The 16,239-nt window shown below is 35.5% G+C and overlaps 1 protein-coding gene across 2 annotated transcripts in view; it reads right to left on the bottom strand.

Annotated features, from left to right (window-relative positions):
* SCLT1 (sodium channel and clathrin linker 1) overlaps positions 1–16,239 on the bottom strand; it is a 231,976-nt gene that overhangs the window by 15,265 nt on the left and 200,472 nt on the right. Inside the window, exon 19 of one of the 2 annotated variants that reach the window (XR_005789878.1) lies at positions 13,044–13,120. The exons of the other annotated variant lie outside the window; for it this stretch is intronic. The gene's annotated coding sequence lies outside the window, so the exon portion shown is untranslated. The remainder of the gene's footprint in view (positions 1–13,043; positions 13,121–16,239) is intronic. 2 annotated transcript variants of the gene reach the window in all.

The raw sequence follows: 16,239 nt of genomic DNA, 5'->3' as shown, positions 1-16,239 counted from the left end.
TAATTAAGGAATTTAAATGAAGTTGTACGCAATTTCTCTATATAATTTCTAGTATATTACACAATATGTTACAAGATTTAAGGTAAAATTATTGTCCTCTACCAATTTTTTTTTCTTTTTTTAGAGAGAGCGCCTGTGCATGTGTGCTTGAGGGAGGGGCAGAAAGAATCTTAAGCAGGCCTCATGCTCAGTGTGGAACCTGATGTGGGACTTGATCTCCTGACCCCACAGATCATGACCTGAGCTGAAATCAAGAGTCAGACGCTCAAATGATTGAGCCACCCAGGTGACCCTATCTTCTGCCAATTTTAATGTAACAGTATGTGAATGAGGAATTCCTTATAACACTGGGAACTGCTTAGCCCATCGGTGTCCTAACTACTTTCAGTTCACTTATATAATTAATATGTGACGGAAAATCCTAGTCATGCCTACAAAATGTAATTTAGAAAATACATTGTAAAATTCATTTACTGCCTCCTGTATAAGTAAAATCTTACAAAATAATTTAGCAAATAAATGCTGTATCTATTAAGAAAACATTCAGTGCTTTTCCACAAAATATTCCATAAAATATTATAATCAACATTGATAAAGTCTCAAATTCATCAATTTGAGGTGAAAGTGGGTGGAAAGTGGGAACTAAGGCAAAGGTTCTCCATCTGTGGTCCACAGACAGGCTATATATATGTATGTTCACAAGCACCCTGAAACTATCTGCAAGATCTTGTGTGTTTATCTTTTCTGGGAAGAGGATCCATAGATTTCCTGAATTTTTAAGAGGTGTGAGGCCCAAGGAAGGATAAGGATTTTGTCTTGACCTCTAGTCTAGAATATACAAAATGTTTTGTTTTTTTGTTTTTTTGTTTTTGTTTTTAGATCTCTATGTTTTAAAGTATGACCACACTGATTGGAGTGTTTCAACGTTGAATGTCTTTCTTACAAAAACCACATCTATAATGTATCATCTATAACTATTTCCACTTCTGGCTTCATAAATGTGGTTCAAGCATTCAAAGGCACTTGGCAAGGAATCCAAATACAGAATTCTCTAAATCGTTATAGTATTCCCTCTATTCTTTTAGAGTTGCTTGTCCAGATGTATTTCAACAGCAAATTCTCCAAAGTATACAATTCAGTTTCGAAAGAAATAATAACTTTTTCTGTAGTCACGTATCACTGTTTTATTATGTATTTCTAATACAAGTCCAACTGGCATAACCTGGTTTGGGAGCAAACATAGGGACACTTGTAAAGCAAGTGACAGATAACAACACTAGAGTGAAGTCAATTAAAGCAAGGGCATGGAGAATGCTTTGGACACTGGTCAGAATTCTTTGCACAGAAATTTAGTTCACAGGTTAATGTTGTTATAAGATTAAGTGGACATCAGCCAAGAGAGTTTGCTACTGTACCTTAACTTTACTACAGTACTTTATTATTACTTTAAGCTTGCAAAGTAGTTATTATTCTCATCTTCTAAGTAAAGGAATTAAGACTCAAATGATTTAATGTTCCTAAGGTCATGCAGTGACAATGAAAACACAGGGTTCACACTCAGTCTTTAATCAAAATCTTCTCTCAATTAAGTCACACTGCCTCATATCTTAAGCCCAATCAATTACAAAAGATATTAGTAAAGCATATCTGTGGCATCATATAGTATCGAGACCTAAAAGGCAAAATGAAGATTCTGTAAAAAAAATTTAATCCTAAGTATGTGGCAAAATGGTTAGTAATTACAAAGATTGTGATCTCAACTTTTTGTATGGCTTCAAAAGACCTGACTACTAAAAAAGGAAATTCATCGTATGGTTTCAAATCTCATTCAGTTAACTAAAAATACCACAAGTTAAAGCAGACAGGCCAGCTTTAGATATAGTAGAGCACTCTTGGTCATACTCCCAGGTTCTTTCCTTCCCTATCTGCACAATCCCCCTAAGTGATCTCATCTATTCTATGACCATAAAGGAATGTTAATGAGCACCTCATATGTAACCTGTCCAAAATGGAAACTACCTCTTATCTATACCATCCCAAGTTTTCTCCTTCCCAGTAAAAGGCCTCACCGTCTACTGAGATGTTCAAGTCTATGCTAAGACATCATCTTTGACTCCTCCCTTTTCCTCATTACCTATATTCGACTTAACAAATAAGTTTTGTCCTACCTTCCTAATAGATTTTATAACTGTCCACTTCTCTCCATTTCCATTTGACAACACTCTGCTCTAAGCTACTATTATCTATTGCCTGGAATTCTGTAATAATCTAGTATCTTGTCTCCCTGACTCAATTTTTGCCACGTCTGTATTTTCTACACAATAGCTAAAGTGTTCTTTCAAAGATCTAAGGATGTTTAAAATTCTCCAATGATTTCCCACTCCTGTATTTCTTTTAACTTAAAATAGTCTTAAATATTTTACTTAAAGTAAGAATATTTTACTTAAAACGCCCTACAAGATTCTCATGATCTAATCCATGCCTCGGTTCCTCAATGTTATAGCTTCTCTTTTTGTTGACTATACTTTATTTACATGGTCAACTCCTCTTAATTCTGGAGCTTTGTACTTCCTATTCTTCCCTCTGCCTGGAATATTTTCCTGGCTTTTTTGTATAGTTGGTTTATTTCTACAATTCAGGCCTTGGTTTAAAATGCCAGCTTTTCCGACCACTTTTTAAAAAATTGTGCAGTCCTTTCAGGTCCCGCCTCGTCCCAGTTACTGTCTATCATATTGACCTGTTTTCTTCATACCACTTAAAACATCTAAAATTATCTTATTTGTTGGCTTACCTCTTGACTATTTGTCTCTTCTCATTAAAATGAAAGCTCTAAAAGAGGAACTATATTCACAAGGCTTAGATTAATGCCTTGAACATACAGGGTGATTTTTAGCCTAGGCAAATTTTAGGTAACCCCACAGAATCAGTTAACCAGTACATTCAATGATAACATTTCTAATACACTGTATTTTGCCTTTTCAAAGTTTTCACTATATATTTGCTCTCACGAGAAAACAAATTAGATAATTCAGTGATTACATTTTCAAAGTAGCTACCAAATGGTATATTAAATTTGGGAGATTACTACTAGGGAAGTGAGTGTGAGATAGAGCTTTATGTACAAAAATCGTTCACAGGAAACTTATTTTAAGAAGTTATTTGAATAAGGAACTCAAAGTTATAAAGTATTATGTGAATTTTCTTCACAACATCTAATTTTAAGTCCTGAACTTAGGATAAGATAGAGGGAATATAAAGTTCATTCATTCAACAAATACTGAAATTAATGCCTGTCACATTCCATATATTATGCTAAGTGCTAGGGAGACAAGGAGGAACAAGATTCAGTTACTGCCATAGTGAAATTTATAAACTACTAAATACTGAAAAGCCCCTACTTTATAATATAGGTAGTAAATGCTATAAAAAGTGCTATGGGAATGTGTAGGGATGATTAGGGGATTAGAGCGGTCTCTCCAGAGGAAGTAGGCTTTTAAGCTGATGTATGAAAGAGAAACAGAAGTTAGATGGACAAAAGCAGAGTAAGGAAAGGAAGAGTGTTACAATCAAATCCATGTGTGAAGGCCAGGCAGTAAGAAAGGATAATAAATTCAGGGAACTGAAAGGAGTTCCGTGTGTGCAAGGCATAGAGTGTTACTAGGAGGTGGAAATGGGAGTAAGAGAGGAAAAGCTGGAAACACAGGAAATACAGATTGCAAAGGATCTTCTATGTCTTGACAGTAAGTTTAGACTTTATTATTAATACACTGGGGAGACACTGAAGTACTTTAAGAAGAGATGTCACATGACTGGATTTGAATATCAGAAAATCTGCTGATTACAGCAAGAAAAAGTAGGTTAGGAGACATGACTGTGGTAAATTAAGGGTTATAGCAGTAATCCAGGTGAGCAATGTTGATAGCCTAAACTATTAGTCGGGAATGGACAGATTCAGGAGATATTTAGGAAGTAGAATTAGTAATAATTGATTCAGGGGTGCGAGGAGAAGAATTTCAGGATGACTTCTGGCGTTTTGTTTGAGCAAATGGGTAGATATTATCAGTCATGGAATGGGAAATACAGGATGAAATAAAAACTTGGGTTAGGAGTGAAATATATTTAAATGTATTGAGTTTGAGGTACCTATGGACATGTTCAGCAGAGATTTGGAAATACAGATTATTTCAAAAAGGTCGGCACTAGAACCTGTTTTATAATAATTAACCCTTTTCTGTTTGTTTCTGTCATAGAAATGGATATCCTACCTAGCACATGTTGAAAGGAAGAATTTCTACTCAAAATGTGCTTCAATTCTTAGTATCACTGGCATATATAATAACTGAAAAGTATGCTTATGAGGATAACAGCAAAGTTTTCCCTACAATTCATGAGTTTCTTTGAAAACACCATAAATGCTTTAAATAAAAAAAAGAGAGAAGTATGGTTCCTTATGAAATGGGAGCTTGAAATTTAGGCCAATTTCTTAGGCATTATAATCAATTACTATAATTGCTCAGATCATTCTGTTATTATTGAGGCACAGTTTTAAGATAAGAATAAGCCATGTATATTTTAGTTGATACAGCACAGGGGAAATTTCCTCAATGCCTGAAATCCTTTAGTGATGACTAAAGATGAAATCACATAAGGCTCTAGTCTATATTATACGAGAGAATTAAAAACAAAAGGTGTACTATTCGTTTCAGGAAAATGATGGATCTGCCAGCTGCAGCAAGTGCTTTCTTTGAAACTCTCTTATGACAAATTAACATAGCATGTGCCAGATGTTTTTTTTTTTCTGTTGAATTATACTATAATATGCTTCAGTTACTTTTAGTAATTACGCATTTTGTAATCTGCCAGTACCTGCAGCTGCCTCTCATTCTATTAAAAAAAAAAAAAAAGCAGTTATGGCAGCCAAACATTACAGATATATAGCCAAGAATAATGTTTTAAAGACTGATGAAAACTCCTTAGGCTTCAAACACTGTGTAATATATATATATATACACACACACACATACATATATATTCATATATATGTATACACACATATGTGTATATATCAATAAAATTGTATAGAATGAATTTATTTACATTCTGTAATATTTTCTAAAGAAAATATTTTTCTGATGAAAATATTATATACTGTATATTCATTCATTCATTCAATACAATTTTATTGACTGACTATAGGCCAGGCAAGATGTTAGCTCATGGTCTTGCAGAAGAAATGCATGTAAATGACAGTCATACTACAATTCAAGAAGTGTCATAAAGAAGAACAGTATGGGAACGCCTGGGTGATTCAGTTGGTTAAGTATCTGACTCTTGGTTTCGGCTCAGGTCATGATCTCACAGTTTGTGGGTTTGAGCCCCACATTGGGCTCTGTGCTGACAGTACAGAGCCTGCTTGAGATTCTCTCTCTCTTCCCCTCTCTCTCTGTTCCTCCCCTACTTGTGCTTGCTCTCTCTCTCTCTCTAAAATAAATAAATAAACTTGAAAAAAAACAGTATGGGAGTACAGAAAAAGGAAAGACTTGATCTGTCAGGGGTATTAGAAATGTCTTACAGAAAAAATGACATTTGAGTTGGGTCTGGAAGGAAGAAAACTTTTTCAGGTCGGGAATTGGGAAAGGACATTCCTACAAAGAAATTGCATGTACAAGCTACCTCTAGAATCATCCTTGATTCTTATCTTTTTCTTCATATTTCATAACCAATCCATCAGCACCTTCTATTACCTCTTAAAAAAATAAAAACTCCCAATGAATTCACCTTTCTCTTTCTTCTTAGTCTAAGCCACCATTATCTCTCTCGCTTTTTAAGTAATCTCTGCACCCAATGTGGGGCTCGAACTCACAACCCTGAGATCAAGAGTTGCATACTTTACCGACTGAACCAGCCAGGTGCCCTAAAGCCACCACTATCTCTTAACAAGAATCTTGCAATAGCCTTAAATTTTTTCTCTAGCTTTTTTAGTCATTTCCATTTTCTATCCAGTAGCCAGAGTAATCTTAAAAAAAAAAGAAATCTGGTCAGGTAACATTTTTCAAAACTGACCACTGACCTTCATTCACACTTAGAATTCTTTTTTTTTTTTTTTTCTTAAATATTTTTGAGAGAGAGCGAGCGAGCAAGTGCACGCTGGGGTGGAGCAGAAGCAGGGAGAAGAGACACAGAATCCGAAGCAGGCTCCAGGCTCTGAGTTGTCAGCACAGAGCCTGACATGAGGCTCGAACCCATGAACCGTGAGATCGTGACCTGAGCCGAAGTCAGATGCTCCATCGACTGAGCCACCCAGGTGCCTCACACACTTAAAACTCTTTAACCTGTAAGATCAGGTCCTTGTCTGCAGCAGAGACAGTGTTCACCAAACATTCCGCTTGTTCCATATACATTTCCTAGACTCTTACACAGTTAGATTCGGTCCCTATGACTGGTTTGGCCAATAAAAGTAAAAGGAAATGATGTGTGTATATCACTTCAGAGCTTAGTTAAGAGTTACTGTTCTTCCATTCTTCTCTTTCCCTGTTTCAGTGATCTCAGGAAACCTTATGTTCAAGATGGTGGAATCTCTACCAGCAGAGCCTTCTTGTAAAACTGTCTCAGATGTGTAATGTGAGCAAGAAATAAACCTTTGTTAAGTCTCTGAGATGTCAGTTTGTTTGCTGTGGTGCCTGGCATTACTTAATATAATACATTTTCCACATCTGTCACTATTGCCTTTATTTTGCATACTATTTTGTTTACTTCAAACATACCAAGTATATTCCTGCCTTGGGGTCTTTGCGCTAACTGTTCTGTCTGCTTTGATGATCTTTCTGCTGATTTTCAATGACAGAATACTTTTTGTCATTAGATCTTAAGATTTATTTTCTCACAGGATCCTATTCTCAGGGATCCACCCATTCATTAGCACATTGACTTATTTTAATTTTCTATATATACTTTGATTATTTGATTATTTGATTTTAAGCATATACATATTTTTTTTACTCAACAATTCCACCTTCCCATCAATAATCTGCTATCTTCAAAAACCCCAAAAGAAAACAGGGGGACCTTGGGCTTTGCTGTATCATCAGTACTTAAAGAACAATAAATTCAATAAATACATGATGAGTATGTGGAGTGCAGACTAGGAGTTGTAAAAAGGGCTGGCTGAGCATGCTTATTTTATTGAGGTAGGAATTCAGTGTGGCTGGAACACAAGGAACGTGAAGGACAGAGGCAGACTGCTGATAATACGGTGGAGAAAAGACTATAAAAAACCTATAGGCAACAGTAAAAGAGAAGTCTTTAAGTAGGCAGGGCCAGAATCATATTTGCTTTTCAGGAAAATAATCTGACAGCAGTATGAAAGATGGGATAGAGCAGAATAAAACTGAAGACAGAGAAACCAGAGAGAAAGAGGCTGCCTTAACAGCTGTGATTTAAGATGTGAAGGATTGGACAGGTGGACAAATATGTTACCATATGTTTACATATATGCAAGTATTTCTTTAGGACAGATTCCTGTACTTGGAATTTCAAAAGGATATGTATAATTTAATCTGTTAGATACTGCTACATTACTTTATAAAAAGGATTTTCCAGTTTACACTCCCACCAATACTGTGTATCTATTCCTGTTTATTCATGTGTTTGCAGACACTGTGTAGTAACTGTCATTTACATTTTTCTCTTTTTGCTGGGTAAAATAAAATTATTGTTTAAATCTGCGTTTCTTCAGTGAATACTGTGGTTGAACCTGATTTGTTATGTTTAAACATATTTCTGCTTTTGTGAGCTGCTAGTTCACATACTTTTCTATCTATTAGCTTGTTAATATTTTTCATAATTATGGAATTCTTGATGGATTTTGCCTACTAATCCCTTATTTTATTTTTTGTCATTTGTCTTTTATCTTTGTTTAGTACCTTTCTTCATACAGAATTTTAATTTTTATGGTTAAATCAGTTAATCAATATTTTCCTTGTTTGCATTCTGGGTTTTGTGTTTTTATTACAAAGACTTTTCCATTCCAAGATACTAAAAATAATCTTATTTCTTCCAATACTTTCTTTTTTACTTAGCTTGTTAATCTACCTGGAATTTACCTTATATATGGAATATTCTAAATGATTTAAAATTTTTCCAACAGCATCTTTTCACCGTTGATTTGAAATGGCATATTCTCATGAACAAAATTTCTAATTTTACATGGTTTCTATTTTTCTGTATTCTGTTCAAATTATCTATCCCTATGCCAATACTACCATAGAGCTTTACATACTTTGATACCTCATAGGGCAAATCTCATTTTTTTTCCTATAGAAGTTTTTGATTTAATCTGTAAAACTAACAGGGTCCCATCCAAGTAAGATTACTACAGATATATGACAGTTACAAGTGTTATACAATAATAATAACTATTACAATTATTTTCTCTTGGAAGCTCAAAATTCCATGTTATATATATTTCAAGATAAAAGAGTAATTGAGAAGGAATAATTATAGATGAATTAATGAAATTTTATAAATAAAAGGAAACTTCAAACTGAAAGAAACCACAGAGGAGTTCAGATTTTTAAAAAGCTTTTATACTAGGTTTTAAAAAAATGTTTCTTCATTTATTTATTTTTTAGAGAGATAGTGAGTGGGGGAGGGACAGAGAGAGAAGGAGACAGAGAATCCTAAGTAGGCTCTGCACTGTCATCACAGAGCCTGATGTGGGGCATGAACCCACAAATTGTGAGACCATGACCTGAGCAGAAATTAAGACTTGGACACTTAAATGACTGAGCCATGCAGGCACCCCATACCAGCTTTTTGAGACTAAGATGAAAAACTTCCTTCTATGGGAAAATTATTTAATTATTTTGTGTTACATTTAATTATGACTATACTTACTTATGGGTAAGATCTTAAGAAATCATAGCTACCTGATAATCATATTTAATGGTCATCAGAAGGAACAAAGGTTGCCAAAGGCAGCACAGTTAGTCCAAAGAGGACTCTAATGTCCTAAAGGTTTTGTGGCTATGCTGATATTTGGTTTTTCTCTAATATTTTTGCAACTGTAGTAAATAGGTGGATACATAATAAGCAAGAAGACAGCCGATTTATAAGAATTTGTTATAAAGTAGAGAGGACAGATGCAAACAGCCAAGTATTTTTGATTTGATGAGTCCAGACTAGCACTAATTTTTAAGGGGCCTATTTTCAGAGAGAAAGCTTTGATGCTTAATGCACACTGGGAAGCAGGATGCTGGACCTAATGTGAAAGAGTTCATTTTGGATACCTAGTGCTAAACACTTCCTGTATGAATGGTAGAATGTATAAAGTCACAGCATGTACAGAGAAACTCTTATATAGGGAGAGTCAAATTCATCAAATGAGCTATCTGCTTTTTAAGTACTGCTCTGTAGTTTATTTTGGAATTTATAAAAGACCTAATAGGTTGAAGACTTAGATTGTATCACTCAATCATTCTGAAAACAAAACCATTTCTAAGGAGAGCAAATGAATCTTTTCCCAAAGATACAGAAATACTTTCTAGAAGTTAGCCTTGTACCCTAATGGTACAACATAGCATACATCAATTTGCTAAATGCCCAATATGGATGCTACTGCAAATATGTCCAGTAAAGATCATCACATTCGTAACATTTTTTTCCATTGGAATAAGCATAAATTTTAATTTTCTATTTCAAAAATTATAAATTTATTATGGTGTCCATATAATTCTCTGTTATAACCAATAGGTGAGATATGTCAGTGAAAATATTTTAGTAGCTACATTTCTATTGCAGAAAAATTTTTGACTTGATTTCATATGTATTCCTCAGTGTTATTTATATCCTTTAACAGGACAGATATAATTTATATATATAAATCTTGCCTAAAATTTAGTGCTTTCTAAAACTAGTAATGTTTTCATAAATTAAAAGTGGAATACATGAGCTTCTCATACACACCTCATGAATTATATCATGCTTACTTTGAATACAATAATGTCTTAGCATTTATAAATGCTATTCCCTAAACCCACTGTTCACTGTTTGCTTCCTAAAGATTTTCCTACGTGCTAGGCATGGAGTGAACATCTTATATTTGTTACCACATAAATCCTTATAATAACATATGGGGTTTATAGATAAGTGGGAAGGACTGGGCCTGGGTGGGATTCAAATTCAGGTCTTACGTACTTTGACTTAGTGCTCTCATCTCTAATGCTGTGCTGCCTCCTTATGTGCTAAAAAAAAAAAAAATACTGTTTTTCAACATTATTAAATATAAACTCTTTTCATGAAAGGAAATAATCAATGCAAAATCTCATGAAAATGTTTCTATGTTGAAAGTTAACATTTTAGTTTTGACATGTCTGAGCATATAAGTACAATTTTAGTGACATAGTGAGAGACATGGATAAAGTTTTTCTTAGTATATCCCAATGTAATTTCTATTTCCAACTGTTGTTTAAACAGTTGACACAGGAATATCAAGCAAAAGTTAACTATATCCTATAAAAGCCCAATTTTCCTATGCAAAATGATAAATATATACAATGAAACCTTGTTAGAATATAATGCTTTCTCACATTTTTATAAGTCTTAAACATTTATTTATTTTTGAAGGAGAGACAGAGCATGAGCGGATGAGGGGCAGAGAGAGAGGGAGACACAGAATCAGAAGCAGGCTCCAGGCTCTGAGCTGTTAGCACAGAGCCTGATGTGGGGCTTGAACTCATGAGCTGTGAGATCATGACCTGAGCCGAAGTCAGACGCTTAACTGAGTGAGCCACCCAGGTGCCCCCACATTTTTATAATTTTATAGAAATTATCATATAACCTAGAAATATTTAACTTAAGCATAATTATTCCTTTTAAAAAAGATATCTAAAGAAGTATGACTAATCTAAAAATTCAAAGCATGTAAAAAATGTAACCTATTTATTTTTGATTTACTTTTTTTAATGTTTTATTTTATTTTTTGAGAGAGAGAGACAGAGCATGATCAGGGGAGGGGCAAAGAGAGAGGGAGACACAGAATCCAAAAGAAGCTCCAGGCTCTGAGCTGTCAGCACACAACCCGATGAGCAACTTGAACCCACGAATGTGAGATCATGACCTGAGCTGAAGTCGGACACTCAATCAACTGGGCCACCCAGGTGCCCCGATAACGATTATTTCTAAGTAATCTTTCTCAATCTATTCAACCTACCCAGAATGCCAAAGACCATGGGGCTTTTAACATTTATTAAAAATAAGTGATGAATCACTAAATTCTTTTTTTTAAATTTTTTTTTAATTTTTTTTTTCAACGTTTATTTATTTTTTGGGGGACAGAGAGAGGTAGAGCATGAACGGGGGAGGGGAAGAGAGAGAGAGAGGGAGACACAGAATCGGAAACAGGCTCCAGGCTCTGAGCCATCAGCCCAGAGCCTGACGCGGGGCTCGAACTCACGGACCGCGAGATCGTGACCTGGCTGAAGTCGGACGTTTAACCGACTGCGCCACCCAGGCGCCCCTGAATCACTAAATTCTACTCCTGAAATTATAACACTGTATGTTAAAACTCGGATTTAAATAAAATTAAACAATTAAAAAAACACAAAGTTTTACATTAAAAAAAATAAAAAATAAAATTTATTAAAAACAGTGCTCTAATCATGGGACAAAGACCAGATTGTCACAAAAGCAGGAGAGGTGATGGCTGAAAAAAATCTGTTTTTTGTTTGTTTTTTTGTTCCTGTCTTTAATAAGAACATCCAAAGAAGGGTTCTTTCCATATGTATTTATGTTAAGTTTATTAAAAACTGCTACACTGAACTAGGATGGCAGAAGGAAAAGTAGTGACCATAATCAATATCCATTTGAACTTGAAAGGATAAGATCATGATAAAAATTGAAAAGGATGTTGAAAATATCTCAAGGACAGTCAAGGACTGGCAATTCAGGGATACTAAGGCAATTAAAAAACTAAAAATCTGAGTATAAAATATTTCTAATCTAATAATAATATACATTTGCTTGATGTTTTATAGTTTGACACTGTGATATTTATACTATTTCCGAAATAACCTTAGCAAACTAATATAGCTTTTATGCTTATCAATGATAAAATTGCGGCTTGGAAAAATTGGTTTATGCATAATCACACATTTGTGGGGCAGAACTTGGATGTGAGTTTAGCGTGTTAGCTTTTCATATACTGCAACTGACTCCTACATTAAGATCTTTTTTTTTTTTTTTTTTAACGTTTATTTATTTTTGGGACAGAGAGAGACAGAGCATGAATGGGGGAGGGGAAGAGAGAGAGGGACACACAGAATCGGAAACAGGCTCCAGGCTCCGAGCCATCAGCCCAGAGCCTGACGCGGGGCTCGAACTCACGGACCGCGAGATCGTGACCTGGCTGAAGTCGGACGCTTAACCGACCGCGCCGCCCAAGCGCCCCCCTACATTAAGATCTTAAGTCCGTCACTCATGTTTAGGAGAAAATTTTTGAGGTCTCTAAAAACTGGTATTTCATTAGTTCATTGTTTAAGGTCACTGATAAATATATGGGTCTAAGCTTATATTTTTCAATATGTAAAAGGCTGTCAAATTAAGAGTTATGTATAAAAGATGGAGATCACTCAGGGAAACCATACACAGTCCTCTTAAGATTCTATGTAAACTGGAAATAAAATGAACACAATGCCTTCAGTTATATGCTGAACGGATGATTTGGAAAGTTCACGTTAATTCTGAAACATTACTTAAAAAGCTTTGAGAACAATTTAAGTTCTCAGTAATGACATACAAACTGAGTTTGATATAAATTCAAATTGATAGAAATGGTAAAAGAAATAAAAAATTAATTGACTAAAACTAGAGATCAAATTGCTAAAAACCTGGTAGCAGAGTAAACTTCCATTAGTATAGATCATTATAGTCCGACTCCCCAACTAGAATGTAGTGTCTCCAATGGCAGGGCAGTATTTGACCACTGATTAAAACTGATGTTATAAGCTATTTTTAAAAATATTACATAAGAAAAACAATAATCTTACCCATTTTTGGTGTCAAGTGATGGTATTATTCTCTTGATTTTGAAGGAAATAATTCTATTTCCTTTCTTTCCTTTTATCTAAGAGGTAAAAAAAATCACTAAATTATTAGAAATTTGGTAGCCTTAGCTTACTTAGGGTTTGGAAGGTTGTTTACCAAAACCTAGTTTTTAAGCCTGGACAGGGAAGAGGGTAAGCTTTGAAACTGAAAAGAATCCTAGTTATATTTACTGAATTCAAGGTACAACTGGAGTCAAGACACAAACTGTTTGACTAAGCTAACGTAATTTCTTGATTACCTAATGTAATCTGCTGAGCATATCTGATCATGGTGCACCAGCACTGGTGAAAAGTCTAAAAAATTTACAAACAAAGATTTTATTTAAGTAGGAATATTCCTTAGAAGACTGGTTGTTTAGTTTTAAATCGCTTATTCCATGAATTATTTCTATTTGTTTCTCTCTTAAGGGCAGTTAACCACTTCATGTTGCTATATTAGGTATTCTTTTTTTATGGAAAATTGTTTTCAAAAAAGACTGTTTTTAGTTGAAAATTCAACAAAGAGGCAGTATAGCAAAGTGGCAATGAAATCTATGGGACAAATGAAGAATTTGACCTTATATTGGAGTACGGGTAGTTTATGTCATTACAGCAGGGTGTATGGGAAAAGATGCACAGAGAAATATAAATGCAGTAGAAGTTGTCTTCTGATTGCTTCTTTTTTCTCAGTGAAATAGGAATTGAGGTTACCAAATGAAAGTGGTTATGGGGAGGAGATATAAAAGATTTGAAGAAGGATATGAGGGTATGAAATAGTCACCAAAAAGAGTGGAATATATAGAGGTTGCCTGGCAGCTTAAAGACCCCTTTTGAGATGATGAATTAATTAATATATATATATTTTTAATGTTTCTTTATTCTTAAGACAGAGCATGAGCAGGGGAGGGGCAGAGAGAGAGGGAGACACAGAATCTGAAACAGGCTCCAGGCTCTGAGCTGTTAGCACAGAGCCCGACATGGCGCTCCAATTCACAAGCTGGGAGATCAAGACCTGAGCCGAAGTCGGACGCTTAACCGACTGAGCCACTCAGGCTCCCATAATTAATTAATATCTTTAATGTTTATTTATTTATTTATTTTGAGAAAGTGAGAGAGAGAGTGTGAGAGAGAGAGAGAGAGCAAGCGAGCACAGGCAGGGGAGATGCAGAGAGAGAGTGGGAGAGAGAGAATCCTAAGCAGGTTCTGCACTGTCAATGCAGAGCCTGATGTGGGGCTAGAACCCACGAATGGTGAGAATCACGACCTGAGCCAATATCAAGAATTGGACGCTTAACTGACTGGGCCACCCAGGTGCCTGATGATGAATTTAGAGTGAGATCACCAGCATGGCTGTGTGTTTTCCTCCAGCCACCTTAAGTTGAATGGGTGAAGGTACAGAAAGGACAACGGACTGGGGATAACCAGGGCTTGTCTGGCAAAAGGAAGAAGAGAAAGCATCAGCAGAGTTCAAAATGATTATCCCTGCTGACTCTTTCTAAACTACATGGCAGCTGATGGATGGGAGAAGATATCTCCAAATGACACATCAGATAAAGGATTAGTATCCAAAATGTATAAATAAGTTATCAAAATAAACACCCCCAAACCAAATAATCCAGTGAAGAAATGGGCAAAAGACATGAACAGACACATTTCCAAAGAAGACATCCAGACAGCTAACAGACACATGAAAAGATGCTGAGCATCACTCATCATCAGGGAAATACAAATCAAAACCACAATGAGATACCACCTCACACCTATGAGAATGGCTAAAGTTAACAACTCAGGCAACAACAAATGTTAGCGAGAATGTGGAGAAAGGAAAACACTTTTGTACTGCTGGTGGGAATGCAAACTGGTGCAGCCACTGTGGAGAACAGTATGGAGGTTCCCCAAAAATTAAAAATAGAACTACCTTATGATCCAACAATTGCACTACTAGGTATTTATCCAAAGGATACAAAATGCTGATTCGAAGGGGCACATGCACCTCAATGTTTATAGCAGCACTATCAACAATAGCCAAATTATGGAAAGAGCCCAAATGTTCATTGACTAATGAATGGATAAAGAAGAGGTGGTATATATATATACAATAGAGTATTACTTGGTGATCAAAATGAATGAATGAAATCTTGCCATTTGCAACAATGTAGATGGAACTAGAGTGTATTATGCTAAGCGAAATAAATCAGTCAGAAAAGATAGATATCATATGATTTCACTCATATGTGCAATTTAAGAAACAAAACAGATGAACATAGGGGGAGGGAAGGAAAAATAAGAAGAAAACAAAAAAGAAAGGGAGGCCAACCATAAAAGACCCTTAAATACAGAGAACAAATTGAGGGTTGCTGGAGCAGGGCTGGGTGGGGGGGATGGGCTAAATGTGGATGGGCATTAAGGAGGCACTTGTTGGGATGAGCATTGGGTGTTAGGTGTAAGTGATCAATCGCTAAATTCTATTCCCGAAATCATTATTGCACTATATGTTAATTAACTTGGATTTAAATAAGATTAAAAAAAATAAAAAATAACTTAAGAAAAACTATATTCCCTTCTAAAAATATATATACTACCTATTCCCTTTTTCTGCTTTACATTTCTCTTCAGCCCTTATCATTCTCTACCACACTGTATACTTAATTTCTCTTGTTTACTATCTTTATTAGAATGAAAACTCCAGGAAGGCAAGGATTTTTTGTCTGTCTAGTTCACTGCTATTGTCTTTTAAAAGCACATCTTCTTGGGGCGCCTGGGTGGCGCAGTCAGTTAAGCGTCCGACTTCAGCCAGGTCACGATCTTGCGGTCCGTGAGTTCGAGCCCCGCATCAGGCTCTGGGCTGATGGCTCAGAGCCTGGAGCCTGTTTCCGATTCTCTGTCTCCCTCTCTCTCTGACCCTCCCCCGTTCATGCTCTGTCTCTCCCTGTCCCAAAAATAAATAAACATTGAAAAAAAAAAAATAAAAGCACATCTTCTTGCCGGATAACGGCAAAGCAGTTTCACCCCCTCACTCTCCACCAATGCCCTGTAGTTTCACAGAGAGAACTGACTGGCTGGCTTATTAGCTAGGAGCTATTTTTAAAGGACTAGGTGCTTTGGATATAACTTTTATTTTTAAAACTGGTAATATTAACTTATTCTTATTAAAATAAAG

This window comes from Herpailurus yagouaroundi, unplaced genomic scaffold (genome assembly GCF_014898765.1).
Source record: "Herpailurus yagouaroundi ecotype Mexico unplaced genomic scaffold, PumYag 28, whole genome shotgun sequence".
Classification (NCBI taxonomy): domain Eukaryota; kingdom Metazoa; phylum Chordata; class Mammalia; order Carnivora; family Felidae; genus Herpailurus; species Herpailurus yagouaroundi.
Note: the sequence above shows the minus strand (reverse complement) of the source record. Positions and strands in the feature narration are given on the sequence as shown.